This window comes from Bombina bombina, chromosome 10 (genome assembly GCF_027579735.1).
Source record: "Bombina bombina isolate aBomBom1 chromosome 10, aBomBom1.pri, whole genome shotgun sequence".
Taxonomy (NCBI): Eukaryota; Metazoa; Chordata; class Amphibia; order Anura; family Bombinatoridae; genus Bombina; species Bombina bombina.
Genome location: NC_069508.1, coordinates 134,818,434 through 134,841,209, shown reverse-complemented (window position 1 = coordinate 134,841,209; position 22,776 = coordinate 134,818,434). Strand labels below are relative to the sequence as shown.

Genomic DNA, 22,776 nt, shown 5'->3' with positions numbered 1-22,776 from the left:
AGGGCTTGTAATAGAGCTGGTTACTTTGGGGCAATCCTCCGCAAATGGCCCTTTTAAGGGCTGGTAATAGAGCTGGTTACTTTGGGGCAATGCCACGCAAAAGGCCCTTTTCAGGGCTATTTGTAATTTAGTTTAGGGTAGGAACGTTTTAGTATTTTAGGGGGTAATACATTTATTATAGGTGGCGGCGGTGTAGGGGGATTAGATTAGGGGTTAATCATTTTAATATAGGTGGCGGCGGTGTAGGGGGATTCGATTAGGGGGTAATGTAGTTAAAATAGGTGGCGGCGGTGTAGGGGGATCATATTAGGGGGTAATATAGTTAATGTAGGTGGCGGCGGGGTAGGGGGCTCACATTAGGGGGTAATATAGTTAAAATAGGTGGCGGCGGTGTAGGGAGATTAGATTAGGGGGTAATGTAGTTAAAATAGGTGGCGGCGGGGTAGGGGGCTCACAGGGAGTAATAATTTTAATATAGATGGCAGCGTTGTAGGGGGATTACATTAGAGGTTAATAATTTGAATGTACGTGGTGGCGGTGTAGGGGGATCACATTAGGGGGTTAGATATTTAATGTATGTGGCGGCGGGGTCCGGGAGCGGCGGTTTAGGGGTTAAACACTATATTAGGGATTGCGGCGGGGGATTGCGGTTGACAGGTAGATAGACATTGCGCATGCGTTAGGCGTTAGGTTTTATTTTGCAGCCAGTTTAGGGAGCTACGGGGCTCCAATACTCAGTGTAAGGCTTACTACGCCTGCAATTTGTGGCGAGGTGAAAATGGAGTAAGATTTCTCCATTTTCGCCATGTAAGTCCTTACGCTGTATATTGGATACCAAACTGCACTGGTTTGGTATACCTGTCTATGGGCCAAAAAACTACGGCCGAAGGCAGAAACATACGAGCGTAACTTCTAGGTTACGCCGTATATAGGATACCAAACCAGCGCAAAATTTGGAGTGGGCGACGCTGCATATCGGATCGGGCCCCAGGTCTCTGACAAGATACCAAACACCTACAGCAAGGTGGGAATTTGAGCTTTATGTCTAAAATAGGGGTGTTCAAAATTTTCACAAGGGGCCATTTTAATTTTTAGAATTTGTTTAACTTGGTTGGCTCAAGAAATTTTTTGAGAAATACCACTAAAGTAAACAAAAATATACTACATTTATATGTAAACAACCTTCAAATGACAAATGATTTATGGAGATAAATGTCATTATTTTTTCTTGAACTAGTTCCATAATTTGCCAATCATCTTGGCACAAAGATCGATTTGTGCTATTATGTAGAGCCATTCATTTGAGCTCCCCAAATGTTTCTTTTCATCTCTATCATTGCTCATTTTTTGTTTTGTTTGTTTTTTTAAAATATATTGCTCTTATAAAACCATTAACCAGTTTTAAACAAAAACAGGTGGCCTTGAAAGTACTTCCAAGGATTTATCAAGTGTCATGAGGTGCTGAATTCGATAATCCAAAAATGGTCTTAAAAGGTAGTTAAAAAGTAAGTTTAAAATTATCCAAAATTGCACTATTGTGATTGTGCGGACTCAAAAAGTAGCCTTTTTGGGCTGAAAGACAGCTGAAAACTTGTCTCCCAATAGATTGTGATCAAGGCCTTAGCTTTTATTCCCAGAAATCTCACTTCAGAGATCAGTGTCATTTTAATAAAGTCCATCCGATACCTATATTAAGACTTTATGAAAGTATGAAAAGCTTAAAAAACAATGGCGTGCCAGGTATACAATATTTTCTATAATGGTAAAATATGTCCTAAAATAGCATATCATATAAATCAAATCATACATATAAAAAATACATATAAAAATATAAAGTATCAAAAGCACACATAAACATATAGGCGTGTCTTACTTTGTGTTCAGTGTCCAAACTGCAAAAATCCAATGGGAATGTCCACAAGCTTAAAAGATCCCCAAAACGGCACTTCTCTTCCAGCTCCTTCGCTGCTCACCGGTGTTTCTTCCATGGCTATATGAAAAAATCTGAAAGAAAGAACCCTGGAGCGCAAAACAGAAACAGACAATCTAAGTGCAGAATCTTCAGTGCAACAGCATTTATTAAAACAAAGTAAAATCCACTCACAAGGATAACCAGATGCGAACATAAAAGAGGGGAATATATATTTTTGTGTTCACATCTGGTACACTATCCTGGGTGAGAGTCGATAGTGTTAGCTCTACACACGAGTTTTACAGACACAGAGAGGACACTGTCCAGTGACCAGAGGAGTCATCTGTAACACACACTGACCATATGGGGCCGATTTATTAAGGATGGAAAGGCTCTGAATGCCCCTGTTTCCGCGCACGCTGCTGCTTAACTCATACACCTCCTCTGATGATGCGGACATCAGTCTGCCCGATATCATACGATCAGGTTGATTTACACCGAATCTGCAAGGGGCGGGATTGCACAAGCAGTTCACCAGAATGCTGTCAGCATTCAGCAATGTCGGGCGGACATGATCCGTCCGACTGTTAATAAATCGGCCCCTATGTCTCATACTATTGAGATTTTCCTTGGGAGTGGATTTTACTTTGTTTTAATAAATACTTTATGAAAGTATATTGTACATTTTATATTAGGAGAGTTAAATTTGACTTTTTAATGAAGAAGATGGAATTTCCAAAGTAAATTTAATTTGTTCTATTAATAAATAGGTGCAATGAAAGATTCATTTTGTACAAATTAGTTAGTGACACCTGAAACGAAGAAGCCGCATATTTTTAATGTTGCAAAAGTTCAGCAGATTTCTTGGTTGTTATATAGAGCAGTCACATACCTGGAAAGTAGTATTAAAATACAATTTTACGAAACTGCTAAACAAAAATCCTTCAATATATCTATATTAAAATGACATGAAAGTATTTCATCAGAAATTAAGCACTGCATTGTATAACATCTGAGTGCAAAATAAAAAAAAAATGTTTTAAATGCATTTGTATTAGTGGCAGTGGAAAAAACTCAAATTTCAAATGTAAATTACAGGAAAAACAGGCAAAAAATAATGAAAATACATGACACCCCTTTTATAATATGCATAATTATACATTATGACCTAGATATCAAGATTGGGGGACCTCACTAAGTTTAGCGCACAGTCTGGTATTATAAATCAATTGTAAAACAGAATAACCAGAGAATGTTTATCGCTTATATTACAAGTTGCACTCATTGCGCTTATGTCCCTTTAATATCGCTTTATAGGGAAATGAAACCACAACATTTTCTTTCATAATTCAGATAGAGAATGAGATTTTAAACAACTTTCTAATTTACTTCTATTATACATTTTTATTTGTTCTCTTGTTCTCTTTTTTTGAAGCAGAAAAGTAAGCTTAGTAGCCTAGTAATAGTAGTTCTAGAGCACTATATGGCAGCAGTTTTGCAAGAATGTTATCAATTTGCAATAGCACTAGATGGCAGCACTATTTCCTGCCATGTAGTGTTCCAGATGCCTATCTAGGTTTTTCTTCAACACAGAATATTATGGAAACAAAGCAAATTCGATAATAGAATTGTGACAGACCCCTCTGTCAACCTCCCTACGGATTATGGATTCGGGCATTATGTTAAGTCCCCCTGTGCCCATTATAGGTACAGGGTGCAAATCCAACAGTACTGGAGGGGTTAAACTCTCCTCTTGTACAGTTTTGAGTAACTGTATTGTCTGAGACATAGACAGGTTTCTTGGCATCAGCTATTGTTTACTGTAATTAGGTTTAGGTGATAAGCGTTCACATTGTTTAATCACCTCCAGAGTTCAGACTGCTAGGTGCCAAGAAGGAATCCATTGTTTTCTTGTGTTTCATTGTTTATTTGGTTAAGTAATGTAATTCTATTGATTCCTGTAAAAGGGCGTCTTCCCTCTATCTAATGTACTATACTCTTCCAATCCCCCATCTGGTCCCCTAGGGGAGTGTACACCAGGTGGGAGACCTGCATAAATACCAGGCATATAGTCCTCAATAAAGTAGATTCTGTTTTACCCTCAAGACGGAGCTTGGTCTCATGTTTGGGGGGAATTAACTGGGTTCGTGTGTTGCTGATCCCGTATTTAGGGAATCTTTCATCTGGTATTAACCCTCGATATCCGGGCTATACCATAACAAGAATTAAATTGGAAACTTCCTTTTTTAATAGTATGCTCTGTCTGAATCACAAAATAAACCATTTGGGTTTCATATCCCTTTAAGCATATTTAAAGGCTTGCTTAGTTCTGGTCAAAATGTCACGTATAGTAATTTAGAGAGGATGAACCAAAGGCAAACATCATATCTTAGTAAGGACATTTCTTTCAGATCACTAGGCACTGGTAATACAACTTCACTTTTATACTTAGCAAAGTAATAAAAAGCTTCCATCAAGATATAATTAAGATACAATCACAGGAGTGCATCCACATTTCATATAAGGCATCAGAAGGTCAATTCCATTGGAAGAAAGAATATCCGCTTTCATCTTATCATTAGGCAAAAAAAAAAATCTAAATCAGTTTGTGGCTTTGAATTAATAACATATATTAGAGAGATATTAATGTAATTTTGTAAATATGCTAAATATACAATAGCATTAAAATGCAACATTGCAAAAAATATGTATAAACCTGTCCGCAAAATCTATATTTTTTGCAATCTAGGCAAATTTCCCTTTAAAGAATTCTTGAGTATATATTTATATTGCTGTGGCAAATTAGAGACAGATTTAAAACAAGCTCCAAATAAATAAATAAATCAGGGTGTAGCATGTTGTATGGTTAAGGTCCGGTATTCTGTAGGATGCGCCACAGTCTCTGGAGGCAATAAAAAAACATAAGTTTCAGAGTAAAATTACAGGAAATATGTGCAAAAAAATTAGAAAGTTTGTATGCATGATTAAAGATTTTTTTTTTGGGGGGGTTACATATATTATGAAGTTGCGTAAGCAGCTTTGGGGTCATTTTGGAGCAGACTTGTTCATGCGAGCCTGCAACCGAAAGTTAAAGGGACATGAAACCCCAAAAATTTATTTTATGCTTCATATAGAGAATACAATTTTAAACAATATTCCAGTTTACTTCTATTATCTAATTTGCTTCATTCTTTAGATATCCTTTGTTGAAGAAATAGCAATGACATGAGTGAGCCAATCACACAAGGAATCTATGTGCAGCCACCAATCAGAAGCTACTGAGCTTATTCATATATGCCTTTCAACAACAGCTAGCTAGAGAATGAGGCGAATTAGATAATAGAAGTAAATTGGAAAGTTGTTTAAAATTCCGTGCTCTTCCTAAATCCTGAAAGAAAAAAATTGGGTTTCATGTCCCTTTAATAAGCACGTTCCTACAACTTCTGCTTTGTATCATGTTTGTAAACTCAGGTTGCAGATGTCAGACAATCCAGACTTGTTTGTATGGAATGACTGACAAGCCCTGCTTTTGTGCCATTGGTCACAATAAAACAGGGGTCGGTTTGAATGAGAAATTGTTCGTGCAATATTAAATTCAGGCAGCCAATGCTGCTTTCTGAGGGCGTGCAGACAGTTTTTTTTCTATGAGAACCTTTACCACACACGTAATAAAAAAATCTTAATTATTGAGTTTAATATCTTTTTACTTTACTCAAAATTCACTCAAGATTTAAATTAACATAGTAACTAATGGTCTTAGCAGGATATTAATTCTCATGATCTGTTCCAAGAGATGTACCCAAAGCTATTTAAACCTTGTAGATCGAATAGATTGAATTTGTCACATATCTGAGTGCAACAATTGCCCATTCAACAATAGACCCAGAGGTGGAGAAGTGGACACTGTCAAAGCTCCCTGGACAATACCATAGACATTCCTAACAGTCAAGCAAAATCGAGAAGACACAGCCATGCTGGCAGAAGTTGGCAAATTACTAGCAAGTTTGGTACAGAATCATAACCAAGGGAATCATCAGAAAAAGGCCAAGATCAATCATAGTCTAGCAGAAATGGTACAAATCCAGTAAACAGATCAAGCTGAGGTCAGTAACAGATCAAGCTGATGCAGTAACAAATCAAGCTGAGGTCAGTAACAGATCAAGCTGAGGTCAGTAGCAGATCAAGCTGAGGCCAGTAACAGATCAAGCTGATGCAGTAACAAATCAAGCTGGGGTCAGTAACAGATCAAACTGAGGTCAGTAACAGATCAAGCTGAGGTCAGTAACAGATCAAGCTGATGCAGTAACAAATCAAGCTGGGGTCAGTAACAGATCAAGCTGAGGTCAGTAACAGATCAAACTGAGGTCAATAGCAGATCAAGCTGAGATCAGTAGCAGATCAAGCTGAAGTCAGTAACAGATCAAGCTGAAGTCAGTAACAGATCAAGCTGAAGTCAGTAACAGATCAAGCTGAAGTCAGTAACAGATCAAGCTGGGGTCAGTAACAAATCAAGCTGGGCTCAGTAACAGATCAAGCTGAGGTCAGTAACAGATCAAGCTGAGGTCAGTAGCAGATCAAGCTGAGGTCAGTAACAGATCAAGCTGAGGTCAGTAGCAGATCAAGCTGAGGTCAGTAGCAGATCAAGCTGAAGTCAGTAACAGATCAAGCTGAGGTCAGTAGCAGATCAAGCAGATAAGGTTCCAGACAAAAGCATGGCAGAGAGAGTTGTATAGAGAAGTTAGGCCAGTTCACTAGAGTATTCCAAAAAACAAAATGCACCATGGATAACACAAGTCAACAGGCAAGAAATTGGGCGCTGTGGTCCCATTAATTAGGTGTCAGTTTGGTAAAAGTTTGTGTCAAAGCGAACATAAAATTGATGTTACTTGACAGGGAAGAAATGATGAAAACAACATAGAGCAGAACAATAACACGGCCATAATGTTATAGAAACAATTATGAGAAAAACAAAAAAGGCGCCATAGTTGAATAGCAAACCAGTGATGCATGAAAGAATTATGTTGGCATATTCCTCACATTGTATTTATTGTCTTTTTAAATTTATTTTGAAATTGAAATTATTTTCATTTAAAATAAAAGACACCTTTGAATAATACTTTTTGGAATAATTTTTTTTTTAATATACAATCCACTAAAATTAATTTACTGCATCACTTTTAGACAGACATAATGCTAACCTTGTTTTTCACTGTGAAATTAAATTTACATAAAATTTATCACTTAAATTGATTGTAAACATCGCTGGACAAAAGTTTTTGCGCGTGTCGGGTAGTGTGTGTATTACAAGTTGAAAGTAAAAAGTTTGCGCGCAAGTGATACCCAATGCGTGCTAACCAATATCATGACTGCGTTAATGTATTCTCCCCATAGAAGTCAATGGAAAGCACAGAAGAAAAAGACCTTACACCTATCGCTAACCCAACAGGAGTTATGTATAGTTCACATTCCAATGTTCTTCACATACATGGGCTATTTTAAACAATTTTTCAATTTAATACTATCAAATTTACTTAGTTGTTTTAGAAACCTTTATTGATAAACATACCTTGATAGGTTCCGAAGTGTTTACGTTTGTAACAATGTTTTTAACAACTGACATTAATTAGGTGTCAGTTTGGTAAAAGTTTGTGTCAAAGCGAACATAAAATTGATGTTACTTGACAGGGAAGAAATGATGAAAACAACATAGAGCAGAACAATAACACGGCCATAATGTTATAGAAACAATTATGAGAAAAACAAAAAAGGCGCCATAGTTGAATAGCAAACCAGTGATGCATGAAAGAATTATGTTGGCATATTCCTCACATTGTATTTATTGTCTTTTTAAATTTATTTTGAAATTGAAATTATTTTCATTTAAAATAAAAGACACCTTTGAATAATACTTTTCGGAATAATTTTTTTTTTAATATACAATCCACTAAAATTAATTTACTGCATCACTTTTAGACAGACATAATGCTAACCTTGTTTTTCACTGTGAAATTAAATTTACATAAAATTCATCACTTAAATTGATTGTAAACATCGCTGGACAAAAGTTTTTGCGCGTGTCGGGTAGTGTGTGTATTACAAGTTGAAAGTAAAAAGTTTGCGCGCAAGTGATACCCAATTCGTGCTAACCAATATCATGACTGCGTTAATGTATTCTCCCCATAGAAGTCAATGGAAAGCACAGAAGAAAAAGACCTTACACCTATCGCTAACCCAACAGGAGTTATGTATAGTTCACATTCCAATGTTCTTCACATACATGGGCTATTTTAAACAATTTTTCAATTTAATACTATCAAATTTACTTAGTTGTTTTAGAAACCTTTATTGATAAACATACCTTGATAGGTTCCGAAGTGTTTACGTTTGTAACAATGTTTTTAACAATATTATTAATTACTGAGCACTATAGGGCAGCAGTCGTGGTGATCCAAATGTGGAAGAAGGTGGCCTCTTGCAACATTCGGCTCTTTTTGAAGCCGGATTTATTCCTGTAAAATTCCAACAAACTAAGATCAGGATTTGCACACGATCTGAATGCACATGCCTAGTATAAAATTCTTGACAAGTGCATGCCCCTGTGTAAGTATGCTCTTTAACAAAGGATGCCAAGTAAATGTAATATTAAAAGTCCATTGGGAAGTTGTTTAAAATTGCCTGTGTTATCTTCTGAATTATAAAATGTAATTTTAATTTTCATCCATTAAACAGTTAATTTCACATTAAAAGCATAATTTTGAATAGTAATAAAAAAATAAATGTATTTTAATTGTTTATTTTGCCTGCTGGAGACACTTTACATTCAAGCAATTTCTATGCTATGTATAAGAGGGTCTTGTTCTAATTCTGTGGAATGTTATGGTCCTTACCACCGGTCCTAGCCACTTGCCGCGGCAAATGCAGGGCTCCCGGCGGTCTGTCTCAGCGTCCCACTTGGAGAGATGGTGAGACCAGTCTGACTAGCAGCTACAGATCTCTAGGTGTGCGCAGCTGCACGCTGCCTAGATTTAAAGGGCCAGTCTCTAATTGCAAGGACTCCCACCTGGAAGGCGCAGGTGTGGGAGTCCCTATATAAGGCTGCTCCGTACATAACTCTGTACTGAGTTATTGTCTAAGAAGGTTCTTTCTTGATGGTTCTTGTTCTGAATCTTGTGCATACCCTGCCTCTGAAGCTAAATATCCTCTGCTGTGATATCTGTGTATGCTTACCTTGCTGCTGAGACAAAGTACCACTGCTGTTATACCTGTGTATGCTTACCTTACTGCTGAGACAAAGCACCTCCACTGTGATACTTGTGTATCCTTACCTTGCTGCTGAGACAAAGTACCTCTGCTTTGATACCTGTGTATGCTTACTTTGCTGCTGAGACAAAGTACCCCTGCTGTGATACCTGTGTATGCTTACCTTGCTGCAGAGACAAAACATTTCTGCTGTGATACCAGTGTATGCTTACCTTACTGCTGAGACAAAGCACCTCTGCTGTAATACCTGTGTATGCTTATCTTATTCCTGGACATTTTTACAAGAGACCTCACCAACAGTACCCGCTGGGTAGGCTATGCTTGTTGAGAGACTTATACTTCTCTACTTTAATACCTGTCTATCATTACCTTGTTCCTCGACATTTAAAAGAGACCTCACCAACAGTACCCGTTGGGTAGTCTGTGCTTGTTGAGTGACTTGTCCTTAAAGTGTTCCTTTGCTAAAGACTCTTATTTGATATTTATCAGGTTGGATTATAAGCTCATATTGCTTTACCTGCTACTATCTTGTATTACTTCAGTAAAATTTGTTTAAGAAAAGACTTTATTTGTTTTGGTTTTCCATTCCTGCATACTGAGTTCCACACACCTCCCCTCACCCTCACATGGAATCAAATCTTTGGTGGTGGTGGTGGGGAATTGAATTTTAGAAATAAATTACAGGAAAATCAAGCAAAATAATTAATACAAAGTTGTTGTTTTTTCACTGTGCATATTTAAACATTTATGGGTAATTACATTTAGTTTAATAGCCATTTAATATTTCTCCAAATCAAAGGTAGAACTAGTATAGAACTTTTGTTAAATCCAACCTTTGTTAGTTACAACACTTTCAGTTTTTAGATCTCACAATCAATTTGGTTTTATATATTTATTATAATAGTATTTCCCATCATATTACATACTTCCCAATGAGTAAGGGTTTGGAAGTGGAGTCTACACAGTCTAATTAAGTATTATCAAGCAAATCGCATGACAACCATGAATTATAAGATTATCATACCTGAAAACATTAAAATTTGACCCTGATATTCAGGTTTTAGCTATAAGTTTGGGTTATACTCAGGTTACAAAGTTTATACTCAAAATGACCAATTTATAATTTGTGTTGGCTTCTAATTAAAAGGCTTATAACAATATTGACCTTGTTATTGGCAGATAGGGATTTTGGAACGTTAGTTGGATTTCTCAGTATATTGTTCCAGCATTTACAATCACAAAATTCTTCTGCTAATAATACCCTCAAGCATGAAATTGTTACCTCTCGAAAAGAACCTAAAATTATTATTTGCCTTGTTAATCATAAAATGAAGTAGATTTTTGACGCAGCAGATGCTGCAATCTACCCCCATAGTTTCCAGATTGCTGGAAACAAGAGTTAAGAAGCAGTGGTCGTAAAACCATTGCTTCTTAACTCATCCGCGGCCTCTGAGGTGGCGGCCTGAAATCATCCGGATCAGATACGATTGGGATAATTGACACCATCGGCTAGTAGCCGATTGGGTGCGAATGTGCAGAGGGAAGCATTGCGCAAGCATTTCACCAGGAATGCAGCGTATTTAGCGATGTCGGGTGGACATGATCTACTACAGCGAATCATGTCGGTCCGACAGTTAAAAAAAAAATTGACATGTTTAAAGACAAACAAAAATACTGATATTGGAGTTTTATCTATTACATCATTGGTTGAAAATGCTGTATGTTGATCGATTCTTTTTAATCCCTTAAGGACCGAGAATTCAGAGAAAAACTTGCCCAAAAGACCAGAGCATTTTAGCATTTTTGCTATCACTACATTCAAACAGAAATAGAGCCTTGATTTTTTTTATTTACCTATCAAACCTATATATATATATATATTTTAGTAGACAAATTAAGGTATTGATCTAGGCCCGTTTTGGTATATTTAATTCCACTGTTTTGTCACCGAATGCAATCATATTAAAAAATTGTTAACTTTTTCACAAACTTTGGGGTGGTCACTGAAATTATTTACATATCGCGTATGCAGTCATAACACAAATGTTTGTAAATGTTTCTCTTGGATCCCTTTTGTTTATAAACAGCAGACATGGATGGATTTGCCATTGCTTTTTGGAAATTAGAAGGCCACTAATCTGAAGTTGCGCACCACACCTCTGAAATGCCCGGCAGTCAAGCTGTTAAGCTGTAGTGTAGAGATTACCCTCCCAACTGATACCTCCTACCCTCTGACCTTTACCTGATCCTCAGCCCCCGGTGGTCACCGCCATCTTAGGTGCTGGCAGACAGTCTACCAATATGGTATACGTTTTAGTGCAATTTGTTTTTTAAATTATTATTTTTTCTGCAACATTGGATCCCCCTTACCTCTAACCTCCCTGATTCCTCCCAAACAGCTCTCTAACCCTCATACCCTCTAACTAATGTCTGCCATTTTAGGTACTGGCAGTTGTCTGCCAGTACCCATTAATTTATTTTTAACTCATTTTAGTTTTTTATTTATTAAAAGCATTTTTTCTGTAGCGTAGCAGTCCCCCTCACCCTCCCCACCTCCCCCCTACAAGTAATCGTTTAGTAGGGCCCCCTCTCCCTACTGATATTTTTTGTAGTGTAGCGGATCCCTCCCACCCTCCATTAAAGCCTTTCTTCAGTGTAGCGGTCCCGCCCTCTCTCTCCCCTTCATGCCCGCTCCCGCCCCCTCCAGTGATGAGCCGCCCACCCACCCACTTTCCTTCTTACTCTCCCACATCACAAATGGTCGGCACCACTGTAACTTAAATTGTTTGTTCAGGTATGTATCTGTTTGGTGATTTTGTTTCCTAACGTCATCCAATATGGTAGAGAATTTTTTTTTTGAGGTGCGCAATAATAATTTGAAAAGTGTTGTCTTGGGATTTATTATATTCTTTTAGCTGTGGAATTTGATAAGTGAAAAATTGAAGATGAAAATGTGTTGGATTGTGATCAGAAGAAACAGAACAGGGACATGAAACCCAAAATGTATCTCTCATGATTTAGAGAAAGCATGTCATTTTCTGATTTACTTGTGTTATCATATTTTATTCGTTTAATTGTCATCTTTTGTTGAAAATCAGGGACGTAAGATCAGGAGCATGCATATTTCAGAAACACTATATGGCAGCAGTTTTGAAAGAACACCAGGTGGCAGCACTATTCGTTGCCATGTAGTGCTACAGACATTTAACTAGGTATCTCTTCAACAAAAAATCTCATGGGAAGGAAGCAAATATGATCGTAGAAGTGAATTGAAAACTTTTTTTTAAAATGGTATGCTCTGTCTGAATCACAAAAAAAAAACATTTTTGGGTTCCATATCATAGGGCCATTTGTTTTAAAAACTGATAATATAAAAAGATATTTTTATAAACAATGAAAATGTCTGATTGTTAACATGACGATACTATACAATGATAGATCGTAATCAACTTTTAAGCTTTACTACTATAATATTTACTGACTAGAACTAGACATGCTAAAGTCCTGTCAAATTACCAGCCTTGTTTTAACATCCTCTCTATGCATAATGACTGGAGCGAGGAAAATATTACATTTACAAGTATCTCAGTGTGAGCTTAATTGGAAAGTTCCCAAGTATGCTGATCTGATGTCTGATGTGGGCTTGTGGCTGAGAGGAGCTGCAAGACCCTGGGGTCTGATTGTTTTACCCTTCATGTATTTATGGTTTACTGAGGACATTGGCCTGGCATTTTATGCATGTTACAGACTATATGAAGTGTCATAGATGCCTAATGAGCAACAGCATTTAACCCATTTGCTGCTGGCTTAAACTTGTGCTTAAAAACAAACAAACAAGAAGCTTCTGTATACTCTTGCTGTTGCTCTGTTTTAAGCACTATTGTCTTTCAATATCATCATCATTAAAAGGGACATCATGCCCATGTTAAGTCACTTGAAAGTGAAGTGGCATAAAAAGCTGGCAAGAAAATATTTGATGCCGGTATCTGTCACGGTGGAACTCATTATAAGGACTAAAAAGTAAACTGTTATGAAACAGATGCCGCTCCGTTGATTATAATAGAGCTTAACTTCCATCTCTCGGCTGATGATGAAGGGCGGGTTCAAATATTTAGAAATTCCACAATTTTCAAGTTTTTTTCTATGAGATATTAGTTTCATGAACAGGTATATACGGAATCTAGCTCATTATAAATCAATAGAAAATAATATTTAAACTAGAGAGTAAGGACCTATGAGACAATTATACGCTCACTTATTAATAATTAATTACAAACATAAGCTGACCGTGTTTTTATAACATGTTTTTTCTTGGATTTAAGATTGTGCTTTTAAACAAAAAATATACATGGTAAATCGTAATACTTTAGTAGCAATTTTGTGCTGTTTGAGTTTTTTTTTAGCACATCTTACAGCAACAGAGGTTACACTATAGATTCTACGTGTCACATTTTCTTATCTTAAGATGTTTATAAGCGGCTTGAGTCAGAGTTCTAAATCTCTTCTGTCATTTGAAGATTATAGTTTCAGATGTGGTCAAATTTTACATCTCCAGTATAAATCAAATATGTTTGACAATTCCAAATAAGCTTGAAAAATGAGCACTGCGCGATGTAAACACTGAAGGCAACATTTTATTCAAGCCACATCTCTGTAAAAGAAAAAAAATCTAGGAACTGCAAATTTCTCTTATCTCCTGATCATACTCACACCACACATTATATGCACTATGTGCTAATGGCTGGTCACTATCACCAGTTGACAAGGAGTTTTTGAGCCTAACCATTGTAATACAGAAATTAATATTACATAGATACTAGTCTATAGCATATTTAACAATGAACCCCATGGTAATTAAATCCTAACTCCCATTGTCCTGATTGCCCCCTTCCCCACCAACAAGTATATCCTATCCACCACCAATCCTCTCCAGTGCACATAAACCCTAAATGGGATAACCAACTCCCTTACGACAACTGCTACCCTATTCCAGATTAATTAACCCTAACTGTGACCCTGGACCAACTCAAAGAAACCTTAATACAACTCTGTCACAAATAACAAATATTGTGTGACCATGTCCTGGTGCAATAATCCCTATAATTCTGTAAACCCCTCTAACACTCCTTACTGCAAACACCCACCAACAAGATCTCCTGTATTGGTAAACCATCCCTTTACACAATCCTCTCCAAATCACGTGTACCCTCTCACTAAATGTACCCACCCTGTGTATTCTTCCTACATACCCTGTGTATTCCTCCTTCATATTCTGTGTATCCCTGCTAAATAAATGGTGTATTCCTCCTATATACCCTTTGTATTCCTCCTACATATTCTGTTTATTTCTCCTATATACCCTGTGTATTACTCCTATATAGCCTATGTATTCCTGCTAAATACCCTGTGTTATTTCTCCTTAATAGCAGACAACAAAATGAAAGGCACCCGGTCTCTAACGATCACAGGCCCACCTCTAGACATTGAAAAAGTCCAGTATTATCTATACGAAACATGTTTGACCATGTATGACCATGTCCTGTGATGTGGTGTGTATATTTTTTTTTTATGCCCAATAAATACTGTTGCTTTTATTGGATGTGAGTATCCTGTTATTGTTGGAGACCGGTGCCTTTCATCTTGTTGTCTGTTGTATCTTTGGAGGGCGTTTGATGGAGCGCTCTGGAGTGGCACCGGTAGATGATGTCATGATGTCATCAGCAGGAGATCATGTGAGTTCTGAGCGTGTTTCATTTGGATTGAATGTGTCAGATTGAAGGCAGCTGAAAGGACAATGTGATACTTTCCGTTGGTGAGAGCTGGATTCTGAGCACTACCTGTTTTATTGTCGGTCTTTATTCCTTCTATATACCCTGTGTATTCCTCCTACATATTCTGTGTATTCCTGCTACATACCCTGTGTATTTCTCCTATATAGAGAGTTGCGTTAGAGGCTAAAACACTTGCGGTATAGTTGTACCGCCGCGTTTTGTAATATGGGAGACCTGCATATTCCGCGCGCAATGGCCAGTTTTTCAGTGGTATAGCCGTACTGCAAAACTTGTAATCTGAGTCAATATTTTTATATTTTTATTAATTAGCTTTACAAATTGCTTTAATTTGTGTGTACATATACTTTTTGTAAATGCAATCAAAGTAAATTAGACTTTTTTCAAAATGCTATTATCAGTATATGTTTTTAGCCTTTGCTAAATCCCTTAGTGTATTATTAATTCACTATTAAAACAGAATTTATGTTTACCTGATAAATTTCTTTCTCCAACGGTGTGTCCGGTCCACGGCGTCATCCTTACTTGTGGGATATTCTCTTCCCCAACAGGAAATGGCAAAGAGCCCAGCAAAGCTGGTCACATGATCCCTCCTAGGCTCCGCCTACCCCAGTCATTCGACCGACGTTAAGGAGGAATAATAGCATAGGAGAAACCATATGGTACCGTGGTGACTGTAGTTAAAGAAAATAAATTATCAGACCTGATTAAAAAACCAGGGCGGGCCGTGGACCGGACACACCGTTGGAGAAAGAAATTTATCAGGTAAACATAAATTCTGTTTTCTCCAACATAGGTGTGTCCGGTCCACGGCGTCATCCTTACTTGTGGGAACCAATACCAAAGCTTTAGGACACGGATGAAGGGAGGGAGCAAATCAGGTCACCTAAATGGAAGGCACCACGGCTTGCAAAACCTTTCTCCCAAAAATAGCCTCAGAAGAAGCAAAAGTATCAAACTTGTAAAATTTGGTAAAAGTGTGCAGTGAAGACCAAGTCGCTGCCCTACATATCTGATCAACAGAAGCCTCGTTCTTGAAGGCCCATGTGGAAGCCACAGCCCTAGTGGAATGAGCCGTGATTCTTTCGGGAGGCTGCCGTCCGGCAGTCTCGTAAGCCAATCTGATGATGCTTTTAATCCAAAAAGAGAGAGAGGTAGAAGTTGCTTTTTGACCTCTCCTTTTACCTGAATAAACAACAAACAGGGAAGATGTTTGTCTAAAATCCTTTGTAGCATCTAAATAGAATTTTAGAGCGCGAACAACATCCAAATTGTGCAACAAGCGTTCCTTCTTTGAAACTGGTTTCGGACACAGAGAAGGTACGATAATCTCCTGGTTAATGTTTTTGTTAGAAACAACTTTTGGAAGAAAACCAGGTTTAGTACGTAAAACCACCTTATCTGCATGGAACACCAGATAAGGAGGAGAACACTGCAGAGCAGATAATTCTGAAACTCTTCTAGCAGAAGAAATTGCAACTAAAAACAAAACTTTCCAAGATAATAACTTAATATCAACGGAATGCAAGGGTTCAAACGGAACCCCCTGAAGAACTGAAAGAACTAGATTGAGACTCCAAGGAGGAGTCAAAGGTTTGTAAACAGGCTTGATTCTAACCAGAGCCTGAACAAAGGCTTGAACATCTGGCACAGCTGCCAGTTTTTTGTGAAGTAACACCGACAAGGCAGAAATCTGTCCCTTCAGGGAACTTGCCGATAATCCTTTTTCCAATCCTTCTTGAAGGAAGGATAGAATCCTAGGAATCTTAACCTTGTCCCAAGGGAATCCTTTAGATTCACACCAACAGATATATTTTTTCCAAATTTTGTGGTAAATCTTTCTAGTTACAGGCTTTCTGGCCTGAACAAGAGTATCGATAACAGAATCTGAGAAACCTCGCTTCGATAAAATCAAGCGTTCAATCTCCAAGCAGTCAGCTGGAGTGAAACCAGATTCGGATGTTCGAACGGACCCTGAACAAGAAGGTCTCGTCTCAAAGGTAGCTTCCAAGGTGGAGCCGATGACATATTCACCAGATCTGCATACCAAGTCCTGCGTGGCCACGCAGGAGCTATCAAGATCACCGACGCCCTCTCCTGATTGATCCTGGCTACCAGCCTGGGGATGAGAGGAAACGGCGGGAACACATAAGCTAGTTTGAAGGTCCAAGGTGCTACTAGTGCATCCACTAGAGCCGCCTTGGGATCCCTGGATCTGGACCCGTAGCAAGGAACTTTGAAGTTCTGACGAGAGGCCATCAGATCCATGTCTGGAATGCCCCAAAGTTGAGTGACTTGGGCAAAGATTTCCGGATGGAGTTCCCACTCCCCCGGATGCAATGTCTGACGACTCAGAAAATCCGCTTCCCAATTTTCCACTCCCGGGATGTGGATAGCAGACAGGTGGCAGGAGTGAGACTCCGCCCATAGAATAATCTTGGTCACTTCTTCCATCGCTAGGGAACTCCTTGTTCCCCCCTGATGGTTGATGTACGCAACAGTCGTCATGTTGTCTGATTGAAACCGTATGAACTTGGTCCTCGCTAGCTGAGGCCAAGCCTTGAGAGCATTGAATATCGCTCTCAGTTCCAGAATATTTATCGGTAGAAGAGATTCTTCCCGAGACCAAAGACCCTGAGCTTTCAGGGATCCCCAGACCGCGCCCCAGCCCATCAGACTGGCGTCGGTCGTGACAATGACCCACTCTGGTCTGTGGAATGTCATCCCTCGTGACAGGTTGTCCAGGGACAGCCACCAACGGAGTGAGTCTCTGGTCCTCTGATTTACTTGTATCTTTGGAGACAAGTCTGTATAGTCCCCATTCCACTGACTGAGCATGCACAGTTGCAATGGTCTTAGATGAATGCGCGCAAAAGGAACTATGTCCATTGTCGCTACCATCAACCCGATCACTTCCATGCACTGAGCTACGGAAGGAAGAGGAACGGAATGAAGTATTCGACAAGAGTCCAGAAGCTTTGTCTTTCTGGCCTCTGTTAGAAAAATCCTCATTTCTGAGGAGTCTATAATTGTTCCCAAGAAGGGAACCCTTGTTGACGGGGATAGAGAACTCTTTTCCACGTTCACTTTCCAGCCGTGCGATCTGAGAAAGGCCAGGACGATGTCCGTGTGAGCCTTTGCTCGAGGGAGGGACGACGCTTGAATCAGAATGTCGTCCAGGTAAGGTACAACTGCAATGCCCCTTGGTCTTAGCACAGCTAGAAGGGACCCTAGTACCTTTGTGAAAATCCTTGGAGCAGTGGCTAATCCGAAAGGAAGCGCCACGAACTGGTAATGTTTGTCCAGGAATGCAAACCTTAGGAACCGATGATGTTCCTTGTGGATAGGAATATGTAGATACGCATCCTTTAAATCCACCGTGGTCATGAATTGACCTTCCTGGATGGAAGGAAGGATAGTTCGAATGGTTTCCATCTTGAAAGATGGGACCTTGAGAAATTTGTTTAAGATCTTGAGATCTAGGATTGGTCTGAACGTTCCCTCTTTTTTGGGAACTATGAACAGATTGGAGTAGAACCCCATCCCTTGTTCTCTCAATGGAACAGGATGAATCACTCCCATTTTTAACAGGTCTTCTACACAATGTAAGAACGCCTGTCTTTTTATGTGGTCTGAAGACAACTGAGACCTGTGGAACCTTCCCCTTGGGGGAAGTCCCTTGAATTCCAGAAGATAACCCTGGGAGACTATTTCTAGCGCCCAAGGATCCAGAACATCTCTTGCCCAAGCCTGAGCGAAGAGAGAGAGTCTGCCCCCCACCAGATCCGGTCCCGGATCGGGGGCCGATATTTCATGCTGTCTTGGTAGCAGTGGCAGGTTTCTTTGCCTGCTTTCCCTTGTTCCAGCCTTGCATTGGTCTCCAAGCTGGCTTGGCCTGAGAAGTATTACCCTCTTGCTTAGAGGACGTAGCACCTTGGGCTGGTCCGTTTTTACGAAAGGGACGAAAATTAGGTCTATTTTTTGCCTTGAAAGGCCGATCCTGAGGAAGGGCATGGCCCTTACCCCCAGTGATATCAGAGATAATCTCTTTCAAGTCAGGACCAAACAGCGTTTTCCCCTTGAAAGGAATGTTTAGTAGCTTGTTCTTGGAAGACGCATCAGCCGACCAAGATTTCAACCAAAGCGCTCTGCGCGCCACAATAGCAAACCCAGAATTCTTAGCCGCTAACTTAGCCAATTGCAAAGAGGCGTCTAGAGTGAAAGAATTAGCCAATTTGAGAGCATTGACTCTGTCCATAATCTCCTCATAAGGAGGAGAGTCACTATCGAGCACCTTAATCAGTTCATCAAACCAGAAATATGCGGCTGTAGTGACAGGGACAATGCATGAAATGGGTTGTAGAAGGTAACCCTGCTGAACAAACATCTTTTTAAGCAAACCTTCTAATTTTTTATCCATAGGATCTTTGAAAGCACAACTATCCTCTATGGGAATAGTGGTGCGTTTGTTTAAAGTAGAAACCGCTCCCTCGACCTTGGGGACTGACTGCCATAAGTCCTTTCTGGGGTCGACCATAGGAAACAATTTTTTAAATATGGGGGGAGGGACGAAAGGAATACCGGGCCTTTCCCATTCTTTATTAACAATGTCCGCCACCCGCTTGGGTATAGGAAAAGCTTCTGGGAGCCCCGGCACCTCTAGGAACTTGTCCATTTTACATAGTTTCTCTGGGATGACCAAATTTTCACAATCATCCAGAGTGGATAATACCTCCTTAAGCAAAATGCGGAGATGTTCCAATTTAAATTTAAAAGTAATCACATCAGATTCAGCCTGCTGAGAAATGTTCCCTAAATCAGTAATTTCTCCCTCAGACAAAACCTCCCTGGCTCCCTCAGATTGGGTTAGGGGCCCTTCAGAGATATTAATATCAGCGTCGTCATGCTCTTCAGTAACTAAAACAGAGCATCCACGCTTACGCTGACAAGGGTTCATTTTGGCTAAAATGTTTTTGACAGAATTATCCATTACAGCCGTTAATTGTTGCATAGTAAGGAGTATTGGCGCGCTAGATGTACTAGGGGCCTCCTGAGTGGGCAAGACTCGTGTAGACGAAGGAGGGAATGATGCAGTACCATGCTTACTCCCCTCACTTGAGGAATCATCTTGGGCATCATTGTCATTATCACATAAATCACATTTATTTAAATGAATAGGAATTCTGGCTTCCCCACATTCAGAACACAGTCTATCTGGTAGTTCAGACATGTTAAACAGGCATAAACTTGATAAGAAAGTACAAAAAACGTTTTGAAATAAAACCGTTACTGTCACTTTAAATTTTAAACTGAACACACTTTATTACTGCAATTGCGAAAAAACATGAAGGAATTGTTCAAAATTCACCAAACTTTCACCACAGTGTCTTAAAGCCTTGAAAATATTGCACACCAATTTTGGAAGCTTTAACCCTTAAAATAACGGAACCGGAGCCGTTTTAAGCTTTAACCCCTTTACAGTCCCTGGTATCTGCTTTGCTGAGACCCAACCAAACCCAAGGGGAATACGATACCAAATGATGCCTTCAGAAGTCTTTTATCAGTATCAGAGCTCCTCTCACATGCGACTGCATGCCATGCCTCTCAAAAACAAGTGCGCAACACCGGCGCGAAAATGAGACTCTGCCTATGCTTTGGGAAAGCCCCTAAAGAATAAGGTGTCTAAAACAGTGCCTGCCGATATAAATATATCAAAATACCCAGAATAAATGATTCCTCAAGGCTAAATAAGTGTTAATATCAATCGATTTAGCCCAAAAAATGTCTACAGTCTAAATAAGCCCTTGTGAAGCCCTTATTTACAATCGAAATAAACATGGCTTACCGGATCCCATAGGGAAAATGACAGCTTCCAGCATTACATCGTCTTGTTAGAATGTGTCATACCTCAAGCAGCAAAGGACTGCAAACTGTTCCCCCAACTGAAGTTAATGCTCTCAACAGTCCTGTGTGGAACAGCCATGGATTTTAGTTACGGTTGCTAAAATCATTTTCCTCATACAAACAGAATTCTTCATCTCTTTTCTGTTTCTGAGTAAATAGTACGTACCAGCACTATTTGAAAATAACAAACTCTTGATTGAATAATGAAAAACTACAGTTAAACACTAAAAAACTCTAAGCCATCTCCGTGGAGATGTTGCCTGTACAACGGCAAAGAGAATGACTGGGGTAGGCGGAGCCTAGGAGGGATCATGTGACCAGCTTTGCTGGGCTCTTTGCCATTTCCTGTTGGGGAAGAGAATATCCCACAAGTAAGGATGACGCCGTGGACCGGACACACCTATGTTGGAGAAATATTTGTGCACTCCTTAAATAACTATTTTATGCAAAAAAAATACCTTGCTGCCAAAAGCCTTAATAATTTACCACATATACCTTGAAAAAAATGAAGAGAATTTAGTTCTCTGAGTCTGTTCTCTGAGTTTAGTTAGCAAAAATTATTACACAATTATCGAATCTGGATACTGTGCAGTTGAACTCAGTTTTATAAATTACAAATTTGTCTTGCAATGGTTGCTTTATAGAGAAAGCTAAACTCAAGAACCTTTCCACGTGAGGAGCTACTGTAGGTTTCTAAACTATAAAAAAATTTAGTGGAAAAGCTAAAGTTTTTTTTGGAAATTTCTCGCATTGGCCTAAACTCAATAAAATATTTTCAGAAAACTAATATCTTAAAGATAAACTTTAATAGCAAAATTCACAAAGTTATGTACCCGCCTTTCACCACAACCGCAAATTGTGAGTTAAGCTCCATTATAATTAATAGATCTGATTCAAAACGGTTGACTTCTTGCACATAAAACAAGTTCCTCTGTGAGGGATACTGGCATCACAAAAAGACCTTCAAGACATTGGACAGGGGACAATGGACAAATGAATGGTCAAACCCCCTGTACATCATTACAAACAAACGGCTAGATTACGAGTTTTGCTTTATGAGTAAAAAAGCAGCGTTAAGGCTAATAACGCTGCTTTTTTTTACTACCGCTGCTATTAAGAGTCTTGTAGGTACAGCTGTCCCGCACACTTTTTTGGCCTTACCACAAATCAATTTACGCAATTTGCGTATAGTCTTTTTTCAATGGGACTTCCATAGCGCCGGTATTACAAGCATTTTTTTAGGCCAAAAAGTGAGCGGTACAGCCTATTCCGCAAGATTCGTAACGCATTCTAAAGTCAGTTGTTATGAGTTTTACACTACAAAGCTGTAGCATAAAACTCATAACTAAAGTGTTAAAAAGTACACTAACACCAATAAACTACCTATAAACCCCTAAACCGAGGCTCTCCCGCATCGCAAACACTAAAATAAAATTATTAACCCCTAATCTGCCGCTCCCGACATCACTGTCACTAGAATAAACATATTAACCCCTAAACCGCCGCACTCCCACCTTGCAAACACTAGTTAAATATTATTAACCCCTAATCTGCTGTCCCTAACATTGCTGCCACCTACCTACATTTACCTAGCTTTAACTCGAACACCCCCTAATTTAAATATAATTTAAATAAATCTAAATAAAACCTACAATTAATAACTAAATAATTCCTATTTAAAACTAAATACTTACCTGTAAAATAAACCCTAAGATAGCTACAATATAACCAATAGTTACATTGTATCTAGCTTATGGTTTATTTTTATTTTACAGGCAAGTTTGTATTTATTTTAACATAGGTAGAATAGTTACTAAATAGTTGTTAACTATTTAATAACTACCTAGCTAAAATAAATACAAATTAACCTGTAAAATAAAACCTAACCTAAGTTACACTAACGCCTAACCT

General features: G+C 38.8%; 1 protein-coding gene and 2 long non-coding RNA genes across 3 annotated transcripts in view; 1 reads left to right on the top strand and 2 right to left on the bottom strand.

Annotated features, from left to right (window-relative positions):
- Window positions 1–7,525, bottom strand: part of LOC128640889 (uncharacterized) — a 78,495-nt gene extending 70,970 nt beyond the window's left edge. Inside the window, exons 1-2 of the long non-coding RNA XR_008399408.1 lie at window positions 7,479–7,525; window positions 1,874–2,019 (exon numbers count right to left, since the gene is read on the bottom strand). This is a non-coding gene — a long non-coding RNA (uncharacterized LOC128640889). The remainder of the gene's footprint in view (window positions 1–1,873; window positions 2,020–7,478) is intronic.
- ST6GALNAC3 (ST6 N-acetylgalactosaminide alpha-2,6-sialyltransferase 3) overlaps window positions 1–22,776 on the top strand; it is an 849,023-nt gene that overhangs the window by 758,850 nt on the left and 67,397 nt on the right. The window lies entirely within an intron of this gene.
- Window positions 1–22,776, bottom strand: part of LOC128640890 (uncharacterized) — a 324,854-nt gene that overhangs the window by 243,769 nt on the left and 58,309 nt on the right. The gene's annotated exons all lie outside the window — the stretch shown is intronic.